Source organism: Pseudophryne corroboree, chromosome 2 (genome assembly GCF_028390025.1).
Source record: "Pseudophryne corroboree isolate aPseCor3 chromosome 2, aPseCor3.hap2, whole genome shotgun sequence".
NCBI classification, from domain to species: Eukaryota; Metazoa; Chordata; class Amphibia; order Anura; family Myobatrachidae; genus Pseudophryne; species Pseudophryne corroboree.
In genome coordinates, this window is record NC_086445.1 from 844265292 (window position 1) to 844276914 (window position 11623).

Below are 11623 nucleotides of genomic sequence, written 5' to 3' on the forward strand. Positions count from 1 at the left end.
CGGTAGGGTTCGGTTACCTAGTATTGAACATAATTTCTAAGTTATTTTGCCACTTAAGCAGCTCTGTTAACAGAAAAGATATGGAAGATTTGTCAAATCCAGCTTGCATTGATTGATGCTGATGCCGGCAGCCTTGATTTACGATCAGCCCTATGTTCCTCTTCAGTGCTACAAGCACCTGACCTCAATCAGAGGTTCATTCTACAAACACACAGATATGTCCACATCAGTGACGTGCGGTAGGGTGAGGCAGGTGAGGCACAGCCTTTCCTGTCATACTTATGTTTAAACCAGAGTTTTGACTGAATAAAGTATATGAAAAATACTAATAATTTGAGCAAAATAGCAAAGATGTAAGTGGACACATCTGTATGCCTCTAGTGTGGGTTTAGGGACCATTCTGTCCCAAACTGAAAGAAATTAAAGAGAAACCTGTTTATGTGTCAGTAGAAAACTGTTGCTCAGAGTACAAAAGTATGCCACAGTGGAAAATGACTGCTTGGCCATCAAATGAGACACTGAGGCCCAGCATTATTATCTACTTGTCCGAAAGTTTACACTGGTAACAGATCACATGCCCCCTCACTGGATGCATACCAACAGAGAGGTTAACACTAAGAAGACCTGATGGTGTCTTATCTTACTAATCTGATGAATAAACAGAGAACTTGGTTCAATATATCAGTGTGAGGTGTCATCTCCTGGGACTTCCTTTATCACAATGTACATATTTAAGAAAGATCTGCCAGTAAAAATATTAGAATGTGTTAAAATTGTTAATTTAAAAAAAATTAAAAAAATTCTCTGAGAATATTTTTTTTTCTGAAACAGGTGGGACCTGATGGTACATTATATACAGAGAGTATAGTCAGGATTTACAGTACTTGTTTGGGTTGTCCAAGATTCCGTACTGCTTCTGTTAATTTGTATTCAAATCACCATTAGCTACTGTATACAGAAGTGTGAGTTGTTTGCATTATTATTGGTCATTGCAAATGCTTTAACGTTACACTAACCACATGCTCTTTCACAGCCATGATGTACAATTCTTATACCATTACTGAACCTTATGTATCATATCAAGTGTTCTCTATACCTCTTATATTGTAAGATCATTTACCCTTCTGTTTCATGTCACTGTATTTTAATATATTTTCATGCTATCCTCAGCGTACAGCGATACATAATGTGTTGCCACTTTTTAGATAAAGGGTAATGACAATGCATGTTCTCTGACAATATGTGCCTTGTAGCAACATTAAATGCTATTACTGAACACTGAACAGCAGAATGGCTACTGCATGAAATCTGCTTGCGCATTTAAATGTAATTATTGATACATTTTTATAATATGTTGAGTATGAGTCACTGGAAAAAGAGCTGCTTGAATGAAAAATGGGTAATTAACAGCTCCAAGTGATAATGTCTAGTCAGTAAATACACTTCATGGAACATAGACTTCCACACATTTTCAGTTTAGCACATAAATAGCAGGTTGTCCGTTAGCCACCAGCTCAGTACAGTGAGCAGCATGTGATAAGTGTGCATCAAATCGTATGTGAAAAATCCATATTGCTGTAATTTTAGGCTGACCTTTCTAGAGATGAACTGAGCAAATTACGCTGTCAAACAAGATTGTAATGATTTGAAATAAAACTCTTGAGAAGTAACAAAGTAATAATTAATTAGAAACTGCACTGCTCTATAGTATGGTGGAATACATGTTAAGTGTCACTGACCTAGGTTGGGGGTGTTGTGAACTCGGGGGTTCTCCCGATGGTAGGGGAGAGGAACCACAGTTGGGTTGGAACAGGGATGGCTTGATATAGGTCTTCCTCATACAGGACTCTGACAGTAAAGCTTGGTGAAAATATTTAAGAACTTTATTGCAGGAAGGGAGCATCACAATGTCACATAGCAGAAAAGGAACGTATGGGGGGGAATGTCCAGGCCTATAGAAGAACTTGTAAGCAATGTTAAAGATTCCAGGAAAATAAGTACTTGTGAGTGTTGGTACAAGATAATAGTGACTGAAGAACTTGTGAGTGATGTTTTTAAAGATACTGATGATTTGAAGAACTGGTGAACGGTGGTTAAAGACTCTAATGATTTGAAACACTTGTGAGCGGTGGTTAAATACACTGATGATTTGTATGACTTGAGAGCGGTGACTAAAGATACAGATAATTTATAGAACTTGAGAGCGGTGGTTAAAGACACTGATGATTTGTATGACTTGAGAGCGGAGATTAAAGACACTGTAGAACTTGAGAACGGTGGTTAAAGACACTGATGATTTGTATGACTTGAGAGTGATGATTAAAGACACTGTAGAACTTGGGAGTGGTGGTTAAAGACACTGGTAACTTGCAAAACTTGGGAGCGGTGGTTAAAGACACTGGTAACTTGCAAAACTTGGGAGCGGCATTTAGCCCGCAGCCCACGCTGACTCCAAGAAGCACTGGTGACTGGATTGCAGAGGAACACACCAGCCGCTGTATACAATGGAACTGTGCAGCAACTGGCACCTAATAGTGCCGGAGACACTGGGGTACGACTGCAGAGAGATTCGACGGGAACAAGAGCACTGGCATCCACTTCAGGGGAAAAGACGATACTCAGGCGCCGAGGCTCTGCCCGGCGTCTGCCTCTGAATCTCTCACCTCCGCTGGATTGGCAGAACAGTCTGATGATGTCACCTGCTCCCCGCCCACGTGATGCCAGGTGTCATGGCGGCGCCCCTGCCCCAGGGAACCGCCGGGAGCCGCGCCAGCCAGATGCCGGAGCCTGTGGACCATCGAAGGCGGAGGCCGCAACACAGACCAGCAGGCACGCAGGGGTAAGCGCGGTGAACGCCGCCTATGGCGTGTGACAGTACCCCCTCCTCCAGGAGTGGCCCCCGGACACTTTCCAGGTTTTGTTGGATGTCTGGAATAGAAAATCCGCACCAGTCGGGGAGCCTTAACTTCAGTAGCCTTGACCCAGCTCCTCTCCTCGGGGCCAAAACCTTTCCACTCCACCAAATACTGTAGATTCTTGTGAAGATAACGAGAGTCAAGAATAACTTTGATTTCAAAGTCCGTTCCAGCTTCAGACTCTGCAGAGGTTGGCCTCGGGGACTTTAAATGGAACCGGTTTAAAATAAGGGGGCGAAGGAGAGAGACATGAAAGGAGTTTGGTATCCGGAGGTGGGAAGGCAATCCCAATTTGCAGACAACCGGGTTCAGGACTTGTAACACGGGGTAAGGACCAATAAACTTTGGGGCGAACTTCATAGTGGGCACCCTTAACTGGAGGTTGCGGGTGGAAAGCCATACCCTGTCACCAACCTTGTATTGGGGAGCTGCTCGTCGCTTCCTATCCGCAAAGAACTTATAGCGGCCGGAGACTCTCTTGAGATTAGCATGAACTGGACTCCAAATTTGGCTGAAGTGCCGAAGAGTAGAGGCTGCAGCAGGAACATTCTCCGGAGGACAAATGGGTAATTCAGGAACTTGAGGATGGAACCCATAATTAATGAAAAGATGATTATGGGCAAACTCGGCCCATGGCAACAGTTCCACACAATCATCTTGCGAGGGAGAAAGATAAACACGGAGAAAAGTCTCTAAATCTTGATTGACGCGTTCAGTTTGCCCATTGGTTTGTGGATGGTAAGCGGATGAAAACTTGAGTTTTATTTGTAAGGCCGTACAGAGAGCTCTCCAGAATCTTGCAGTGAATTGTACCCCCAGGTCAGAGATGATTTCCTGAGGTAAGCCGTGCAGGCGGAAATGTTTTCGGATAAATAACAAAGCCAACTTGGGAGCTGATGGTAACCCGGTCAAAGGTACAAAATGTGCCATCTTAGAGAAACGGTCGATAATTACCCAGACAGTATTGTGACCCTTGGAGAGGGGCAATTCGGTGACAAAGTCCATAGAGATATGGGTCCAAGGCCTCTGAGGAATGGACAGTGGATGCAACAACCCCGCAGGAGGCAAACGAAGAATTTTGTGCTGAGCACACTGAGGACATGAGTTGACATAATCTTGAATATCCTTCTTCATAGTGTCCCACCAGTAAGACCTTTGTAGAAACTCCCACATCTTTTGAACTCCAGGATGACCGGAAAACTTGGAAATATGAGCCCACTGCAACAACCTTGTTCGAAATTTAACTGGCACAGACATTCTCCCAGGAGGAGGACCCAGAGCGGTGGTAGCCACTGACATAGAAACTGGACTGAGAATCATAGCCTTCTCAACGGAATTCTCCTCATCCGAAGCTGTTAAGGAACGGGATAAAGCATCAGCCTTGGTGTTAAAAGTCCCAGCCCGGTACTTAATAACAAATGAAAACCGAGTAAAGAAGATCGCCCATCTAGCTTGACGGGGATTCAAGCACTGGGCCGTCTTGAGGTACAGCAAATTCTTATGATCAGTGAAAATTGTAATTAGGTGTTTAGCACCTTCCAAAAGATATCTCCATTCCTCCAAGGCAGATTTTATTGCCAAAAGCTCTTTGTCTCCAATGGTGTAATTCTGTTCCGCAGGAGAGAATTTGCGAGAATGGAAGCCACATGGATGTAACTTCCCATCTGGAGCGTACTGCGAAAGCACGGCACCTATGCCTACCGGGGAAGCATCAACCTCCAAAAAGAATGGTTTTGAAAAATTTGGTTGTTGAAGTACTGGAGCGGACATAAAGGCTGCCTTTAACTGAGCTGCTACAGCTTCGGAGGACCAATGACTTGGGTCAGAACCCTTCTTGGTTAGGGCAGTAATAGGTGCCACGATGGTAGAGAATCCCTTTATGAATTTCCGCTAGTAATTTGCAAAACCCAGAAATCGTTGTACCGCTTTCAAGGAAAGAGGCTGAGTCCAGTCCCGGATGGCAGTGAGTTTCTCTGGATCCATACGAAGCTCCGTGCCCGAAATGATGTAACCAAGAAATAGAATAGAAGGAACCTCAAAAGTACATTTGGAAATCTTGCCATAAAGATGATTCTCTCACAATCGAAGAAGTACCTCTTTGACCTGTATTCTGTGCTCTGTGAGATTTTTAGAAAATATCAGAATGTCATCCAAATATACCACTACACTTAGGTATAGCATATCCCGAAAGACTTCGTTAATGAATCCCTGGAAGATGGCAGGGGCGTTGCTGAGGCCAAACGGCATTACCAGATACTTGTAATGCCCATCCCTGGAATTGAAGGCCGTCTTCCATTCGTCCCCCTGTCGGATACGTATCAAATTATAAGCTCCCCTTAAATCAAGCTTGGTGAAAACTCGGGCTCCGCGAACTCTATCAAAAAGCTCCGTAATGAGCGGCAAAGGATACTTATTCTTAATGGTGACATCATTTAGACCACGATAGTCAATACATGGTCTAAGCCCTCCGTCCTTCTTCTTCACAAAAAAGAAACCCGCCCCCGCCGGGGAGGTAGAGGGGCGGATGAATCCTTTCTGCAGATTAGACTTGATATAGTCCAACATAGCTTGGGTCTCGGGCAATGATAAGGGATAAGTGCGACCCCGGGGTGGCATTTTCCCTGGAATGAGCTCAATGGGGCAGTCCCAGGGTCTATGCGGTGGTAGCTGATCGGCCGCTTGCTCTGAGAACACGTCAGAAAATTCCCGATAAGCCTCCGGAATGAGCCCTTCATCTGACTTGGAAGATACATGGAGCGGATAGACAGGGGTGAGACAATTTGAATGACAAAAAGAACTCCAAGATGTTATTTGTGTCGAACTCCAGTCGATGTGAGGGTTGTGAAGTTTAAGCCAAGGAAGGCCAAGAACCAGATCGTGGGGCATCTCCCGAATCACTAGGAACTCCAGGTGTTCTTGATGCAGAGCTCCCACTTGCAGTTTTATTGGTACTGTACAACTTGAAATCAGACCGTTAGAAATTTGGGTCCCATTGATAGCAGTCAACGTAATAGGTCGTTCGACCGACCGTAGCTGAAAACCCAGATCCTGGGCACAGGAAAGGGAAATAAAATTCCCTGCAGCCCCTGAGTCCAGCAGAGCCTTAACGGGTTTGGCTATTGACTCGGAGAACAGAGACACAGAGAGTAAACAGTCCACTGGCGGAGAAGGTTTAGAAGAAACCCCTAGCTCGACTCCTCCGGAACAAGCTAGGACTGCCGTTTCCCGGGCGAGACTTGCAAAACTTGAGAAAGTGATCCGCGGCTCCACAGTAGAGGCAGAGTCTACCCTCACAACGACGCTGACGTTCTTCTGGGGACAGCCGAGATCGATTAATCTGCATGGGTTCATCAGGACTTGGAATAACCGTTTGCTTAGACGGAAGAGATCGGACCCTTAATCGATCTGACCAACTACGTTCGCCACCTCGTTCCTGCATGCAAAGATCCACCTTTACATAGAGCGAGATCAACTGTTCTAAAGAATCCGGCAAATCTCTAGTGACCAACTCGTCCTTTAGACGATCGGAGAGCCCGTTCCAAAAGGCAGCCCGAAGGGCATCATTATTCCAGTGCAGTTCTGAGGCTATGGTCTGAAAATTAATCACATACTGTCCCACTGAACGAGAGCCTTGTCAGAAACGAAGCAAGTCTGCAGAGGCAGCGGTCGTCCTGCCGGGCTCATCAAAGATCCTCCGGAATGACGTAATGAAATTGGTGTAACTAGAAACCAATGGAACAGATCGCTCCCATAACGGAGACACCCAATCCAACGCTGAACCCTCGAGCAAAGAAATAATGTATGCCACCTTGGACCGATTAGTAGGGAAGTTATGTGAAAGAAGTTCAAAATGTACCTCGCACTGATTGAGAAAACCATGGCAGTTCTTTGGATTCCCATTATAGCGAGAAGGAGTAGGGAGCTGAAGGCGTGACCTGGTTCCAGAGGAGGATGGAACATTACTAGAGACAACCACTGGAGCGGGTACTGGAGCTGGGGCCGGTACTACTGAAGCCAGAGAAGTCTGAATTTGATCCAGCCGGACAGATAATTCCTGGAGATAATGCATCACCTGGCCCTGTGCTGCTTCCTGACTTGGTACTCGAGAAATCAAGTCCTGAATGGTACTTGCCTCTGGGCTCCGATCCCCCGGGTCCATGATGCCTGAGTATACTGTCACTGACCTAGGTTGGGGGTGTTGTGAACTTGGGGGTTCTCCCGATGGTAGGGGAGAGGAACCACAGTTGGGTCGGAACAGGGATGGCTTGATATAGGTCTTCCTCATACAGGACTCTGACAGTAAAGCTTGGTGAAAATATTTAAGAACTTTATTGCAGGAAGGGAGCATCACAATGTCACATAGCAGAAAAGGAACGTATGGGGGGGAATGTCCAGGCCTATAGAAGAACTTGTAAGCAATGTTAAAGATTCCAGGAAAATAAGTACTTGTGAGTGTTGGTACAAGATAATAGTGACTGAAGAACTTGTGAGTGATGTTTTTAAAGATACTGATGATTTGAAGAACTGGTGAACGGTGGTTAAAGACTCTAATGATTTGAAACACTTGTGAGCGGTGGTTAAATACACTGATGATTTGTATGACTTGAGAGCGGTGACTAAAGATACAGATAATTTATAGAACTTGAGAGCGGTGGTTAAAGACACTGATGATTTGTATGACTTGAGAGCGGAGATTAAAGACACTGTAGAACTTGAGAACGGTGGTTAAAGACACTGATGATTTGTATGACTTGAGAGTGATGATTAAAGACACTGTAGAACTTGGGAGTGGTGGTTAAAGACACTGGTAACTTGCAAAACTTGGGAGCGGTGGTTAAAGACACTGGTAACTTGCAAAACTTGGGAGCGGCATTTAGCCCGCAGCCCACGCTGACTCCAAGAAGCACTGGTGACTGGATTGCAGAGGAACACACCAGCCGCTGTATACAATGGAACTGTGCAGCAACTGGCACCTAATAGTGCCGGAGACACTGGGGTACGACTGCAGAGAGATTCGACGGGAACAAGAGCACTGGCATCCACTTCAGGGGAAAAGACGATACTCAGGCGCCGAGGCTCTGCCCGGCGTCTGCCTCTGAATCTCTCACCTCCGCTGGATTGGCAGAACAGTCTGATGATGTCACCTGCTCCCCGCCCACGTGATGCCGGGTGTCATGGCGGCGCCCCTGCCCCAGGGAACCGCCGGGAGCCGCGCCAGCCAGATGCCGGAGCCTGTAGACCATCGAAGGCGGAGGCCGCAACACAGACCAGCAGGCACGCAGGGGTAAGCGCGGTGAACGCCGCCTATGGCGTGTGACATTAAGAACCTGATTAACACTTGAACACAGATCTAAATTTGCGGACTATCCCCATAACGATCACATCCCTGAACAATGTGATCTCAATATAATTGACAGCGTTGGCCATCAGGGATGGGGTGTTGACATAGTGTTGCTGGGTTGTGGTCCAGACAACGAAGAACAACCTGAAAAATTGCGGCGTTCCGCCTAGCTGCGTATACAGGGAGTCAACCGTAATTTTTGCCTCTGCATTGTGATTGCAATTGTTTTGCAATTGCAATGCTGGCCATCGATTAGCATGCTTGGTAGCCATGCCCTGTGATGTGCTGCCCTCGGCATGTGATTTAGGGGGTCATTTCGACCTGATCGCACGCTGCGCTTCGTCACAGCCGTGCGATTGGGTAGGAGCTACGCATGCGCTGCAGCCGCCGCTAGTGAAGAAAGCAATGCCGCTAGTGAAGAAAGCGACGCCGCTAGTGAAGAAAGCGGTCGCAGTGGCGACCGCAAGAAGATTGACAGGAGGAAGGCGTTCAGGAGCGTCAACTCACCATTTTCTGGGAGTGGTGCGGTGAATGCAGACATTTCCAGGCGTTCGGCGGGCGGATGTCTGACGTCAGATCCGGGACCATCAACGCTGGATTCATCGCACAGGGTTAGTAACACATACCGTGGTCTTGTTCTGCACAAAACTTTTTTTGCATAACAGTGCTGCACAAGCGGTCGCAGCCTTGCTATGCAAAAAAACACTCCCCCATAGGCGGCGTCTAGTTGTTCGCACCGGCTGCAGAAAGTTGCAGCGTGCGAGCAACTCAGAATGACCCCCTTAATCAGTAGCAGATTCTGGTTTTTAGCATAATCTGCAACTGATACTGAACAGGGTCCTACTGTATATAAGGGGGCATTCTGTAGCAGTCGCTACTGAAATGCAAGCGCATCTCCCCACTCACTTCCGCAGTTTGCACGCACAGAACCAGCTCTGTGCATGCGTGGAAGAAGAGATGCATTTGCATCTCAGTTAGGTGAAATGGGGGTGGGTACGGGTAGCTGCATGACGTCACATGCGACCGCTGCGATCCAGAAAATGGCCGCCCTGCACCTGCCTTCGCGGTCTGGCTGTGGAGGCATGAGGGTATCCACACTTCAGCGATGCGATTGAATTGTGACTGCATCGCTGCCAGGTATTTGCATGCTGGGCGTCCTTACCCTGTTTTGGGCGGCCACCAGCATGCCAGTTGTAGTTTTGCTAAAATAGCAAAATTGCAACTGAAGCTGAATGAGGGCCATACACAGCTGCTGCACTCTAACTTTTACCATGCTCTTATTTCTATTAATGTATAACATGTTTGGCTGGATAGCATTGCAGAGAGGCTACAGTTCCACCCCACCCCACCCCTCTCGTCCATCCTTGCAAGTGATTCACAGACGAAACAAGGAGCTCAGCTAGTGTCAAAAAGCACATATTGATACCAGAGCTGCATACAAGGCAGTGCTATGCTAGGTAGCTGCCCTGTGCTGCCACTGTTGAGGAAGAGGAGACCTGGTGCCACCAGAGACAGCATCATCCCCAGGGCCATCTTTTTGTATGGTCTCAATAGGTAGTTTCACAGGGGACCCAGGAGTATAAGGACCCCAGGCTGACAGAAGAGGGTCCCCATTTTTTCAGGGGTACCAGATTTTTTAAAATCTGGCCTGGGGAACCAGAGATATTCAACTTCAAAGCAGTGGTTCCCATCCGAGCCTGTTAATTGCTTTTCCCATCCAGATATCTCATGTTCTGTCAGACTTAGAGTTTTTCTGATGGTATAAATCAAAAGCTGGGACTCTCCCCTTTTGTTGGACATTGGCAGTTTGTCTCTACTATGCCCATAACCAGAGATATAAGCTTTCCAGCAGCTGGTCCATCTTCCAGCTCCACAAACCTGGTATGCATTTATATTTTCGTTGATGAATTGCTCTGGCTACTGAACTCTGATCGTCAAGTCCCAAGTACCTCCTGAAAGATTGGACTTTCCAGTTTTTTTTATCCTATTGAAAGCTATTTCCAGGAACAGGAGATATCTGTAGTCAAGCAAGCTGTCCTCCCACCATAAAATGATGAATATTAAGCCCACTCCACTATCCACCCCTCCCCTGTGTACTAAACACCCCCTACCACCCTGGAAGTCATGTACTTCGGCCTCTTCATTCAGCCTAATTCACCCTTTTACAGTTTAGTGTTCTCCCTCCTACTCCATCTCCCACCATCTATCAGTAAAAGAGTAATTAGTAGCAATTAGTGCTCCAGGTCCTACGTGCTTAGCAGAAGATAGAATACTCCCTAACACCCGCGGGACATCAAAGCTGCCACTGATAGCACCCCCACCCCTACCGCTGGAAGATGGGTAGTGGCCCCAGTGCATTACTTTGTCTATGGGCCTACACTTCTGTTAGAATGGCCCTGAGCATTCCTTAGACTCCACCCTCAGGTTGGGGGCCCTACCTCCCTCCTTCCAGGGAGACGTCCACCAGTAGCACTTTGGTACTCCAGGGGATTGCATTGCAGAATGGTCCCTTATTGGCTTTGGTAGAACTATAAGTCCCATCATGCTCTACCAGTCAATTAGGGCGCAGAAGCAGAGTTATAGGTTTTGTAGGTGTATATATATATGCCACTGACTCATCACAAAATCTCCTGAACCATAAGGACTAGGAACTTGATATTTGGACAGTAGCTTGCTTTTGTGAAACAGGCACCCACTAAGAAGGGATTTTTCAAAATTCCACCCACAAAGGGATTAAAAGGGGTGAGATGATTATTTGGAATTCCCCCTTAACAGAGGAGAGTTAAGAAAGCTCACCCAGCCGGGGCTATAAAGAATGCTGGCGATACCAAGTCACGGAGGGGGGAGAATACAATGTTCTGTTCCTGGACTTTCTTGCCAGTAGCAGTTGCAAAGCAGTCCATTATTCAAATAGGGGAGCCACATTAACTGCCACCCCTAAACACTGTCAAACATTGCTGGGTGTGGCTCCTCCATTTGAATAATGAACTGCTTTGCCACTGGCAAGGAAATCCAGCCTTATGGTTCAGGAGATTTTGTGATGAGTCAGTGGTATTTGACTTTTATATATATAGATTTCAGATATAAGTACTTAACAAACCTATTTCCAGTCAGGAGAGGATAGTGTCTCAATTATCAGAGGTTAACCTGTCACTTGAACTAAACATTGTTGAACCTCTCAGAGAGCAATAGGAGGAAAGAAGAGATATATATTTTGACTCTTAAATGCATTAAAGGAAAGCTTAATAGTCAGCAACTGCTTATCTGCTGTGTATTGGGTACCGACAGTTCTCCCAATGACCTTAATATTTACCTTTTTACCTCAAAGAAAAATCCCTAAGCTAAGCAAGGAGACCTAGGGCCCTTT